The sequence below is a fragment of the Helianthus annuus genome, chromosome 17, assembly GCF_002127325.2.
Source record: "Helianthus annuus cultivar XRQ/B chromosome 17, HanXRQr2.0-SUNRISE, whole genome shotgun sequence".
NCBI classification, from domain to species: Eukaryota; Viridiplantae; Streptophyta; class Magnoliopsida; order Asterales; family Asteraceae; genus Helianthus; species Helianthus annuus.
Window position 1 is genome coordinate 135,825,866 of NC_035449.2, and position 2,827 is coordinate 135,828,692.

Below are 2,827 nucleotides of genomic sequence, written 5' to 3' on the forward strand. Positions count from 1 at the left end.
TGGACTTCTTCATATTGCCCTTCCATCATCCCTTGGCAATTTTCAGCTGCATGACCTATTTCATTACACAAAGCACAAACATCATAAATTTGGTTAGTAGTTTGAACATTACCATCATCTATGGCGTGCACTTGAGGTCGGGCAATGGCCGGTCGGGCTCTTCTTGATGCTTGAGCTTTCCTCTTTGATGTAGTTGCCATGCTCTCCAAGAACTCCCAATCATCGTTCTCATAATTTGTACCAAAAGTCCCACCGGTAGTGGACATCAAATCACGTGCATCTTCGGCACTCAACCCTCGTGAAAGGCATTCATCAACTCCCACAATTCGATTCCATGGTGAGGGCAATTTTTAATCATCATATTGAAACGCTCAAATGCCTCGTGAAACATCTCACCATGTTGTTGTTGGAAGCTTCTCAACCCCTTTCTTGCGTCGTTGGTCTTTTGGGCGGTGTAAAACTCATCCAAGAAGGTTTGTTGTATCTCCCCCCATGTATATATGGATGCCGAAGGTAACGTGTAGAACCATTTCTTCGCCTTATCTTCCAAAGAAAATTGGAACAATACCAGTTTAATGTCGTCAGCCGAGAACCCTTGACTCCCAAGAGTGTTACAAATCGAGTCATAAGCCTCCAAATGAAAGTAAGGCTCCTCCGTTGCTAACCCCTTATATTTTGGTAGACTTTGCAAAGAGTTGGTCCTCACTTCAAATGTCCTCCATTGATCATTGTGAGGAATAACTACCGGTGAAGGGTTTTGAGTGATTACCGGCCTAAAATGTGCTTCGATGCCCCTCACATTTTCTCTAAGGTGTCTCCTTGGTACACCAAACCTACCTCTTGGAGGGATAGGACCCATTGGCCTTGGTACTTGCCCTTGTGGTGCGATTGGTTGTTGAAACTGTTGTTGTCGCATCGGTGGGCGTTGAGGTGGTCTTTGAAATTGTGGTTGTACATTTTGTGGCCGAATTTGTTGCAATGGAATAGGATGTTGCATTGGTAGCCCTTGTGGTCTTGGCCGAATGTGTTGTGGTACGAGTTGTTGTTGTTGTGGCATTCCACCGACACTTGCCATCCCTTGAGATTGACTTTGCACGTATCCAAATTCTCCTTGATCACCATAACCCCCGTAAGCATACCCATCCTCATCATAACCCTCAAACTCCTCAAATCCTTCATCATATCCATCTCCTTGAATTCCTGACGATGGCCCAAATGGAAGGTTTGAATATTGAAAACCCGCTTGGTTAGATGGTCTAAATGTTGAAGTAGCATGGACAATGGTCGAAATTGGTGCTATGGTATGGCTTGAATATGATGGACCCGCACCCGGGAAAAAATGGGACAATGGCGGTATAGTAGTGGATGGGTTAAAGGTAATGGTTGGTTCTTCTTGGGTAGTAATGGGTTGTGTGGTGTTGGTTGGTCTAGTGTCATGAGGTGGAGTAGGAATTGTAGTGGAATTTGGTATAGTTGTGTTTGGTGATGGTTGTGTGGAAGTAGGTATAAATGATGAGGTCGTTTGACCCATTGTAGGTGGAATTTGTGAATCGGCCATGATGTTTCTTGGTGTAATGGGTGAAGTGGGTGAACCAATGATTCGGTTTTCTCGTAATAAAACCCTATTTTGCCTTAGCGTTCTTTCGATTTCCGGATCAAATGACAATGGTGACGCTTTGTGAGAGCCTCTAGTATGCATGCACCTGTAGAACCTGCACACTAACACACCAGTGTAAACCCGAAAATAACAAAGCAAAACTAACAAACTGACACACGTTGCGCACTACTCCCCGGCAACGGCGCCAAAATTTGACGTGATGTCGTGGTCACAATCAAATTTAATCCCAATAACAACTAAAGATAGTGGTAAGAGGGTATCGAACTCAGGGAGTATGTGGAAAATATGTCGATTATATAGCTTTGCGATTAAACTACAATTAACCTAATTTGCAGAAAATAAAGATCAATGATTTAGATTGTTGTTTTAGAAAACTAAATTAATAACTAAGTGCAAATCAAAATTGGTTGTTTAACAGATTAGGAAAACAGTGACCATCTTAGGATTCAGTTTCTTTAAACAATTGTGTGTAATTCCAACTAGAAAGAGTTACATAGACATAACTCGTGTATAGATAATTGAAGTGATAAAAGGGAACAAAGTACTCGGATTATATAAACGCGAGGTTGTTTCCCGATGACCAATTAATCAATAAGCAACCCTAACCCTTCCCGTGATATCTCGATTGCCAACGGCACCAAGAACGTACGATTGAGACTAGAAATTGCACTATCAATTAACACACTACAAACAATTATGCATACACCATGATAAACAAGCAAACACAAGTTATCATTCTAGAAATTCAGAAATAAACACACAAAAGTTCAAGAGAAACCTGCACCTAAGATGATCACCGAAAGTTTTAGCCACACATAGCTTGGTGAATCATCATAACAAGCAATTCAATGTTCATACAAATCGAAAACACAAACCGAATGTTAGAAATTGTCTAAAACCAAGCCAAGATAGCCAAAATCGCCCCCAAAGTGTTCTCTAACCGACAATGATGAGAATAGGTGAAAAGGCACCCATAAACTGACTTAATGATGGCAGTTACAAACTTGATCGCAGACTCCACCGTAACTTACGGCTCTACCGTAAGTTACGGTGGACATGAATTTGTTACGGTGCAAGTAGTCTGAGTTACGGCACAAATCAGGTGAAGATCAGGTCCACCGTAAATTACGGTGGGACCGTAAATTATGATGGACAGCTGATTTGTCTTCTTCGTTTCATCTTTTGCTTCAAACTCAACCCGTTCAACTC

General features: G+C 41.8%; 1 non-coding gene across 1 annotated transcript; it reads left to right on the plus strand.

Moving 5' to 3' along the window:
- The first annotated feature begins 329 nt into the window (after positions 1-329).
- On the plus strand, positions 330-435 carry LOC118489426. The gene has a single exon (XR_004887446.1). It is a non-coding gene; the product is annotated as a small nucleolar RNA R71 (small nucleolar RNA).
- The last annotated feature ends 2,392 nt before the right edge of the window (positions 436-2,827 follow it).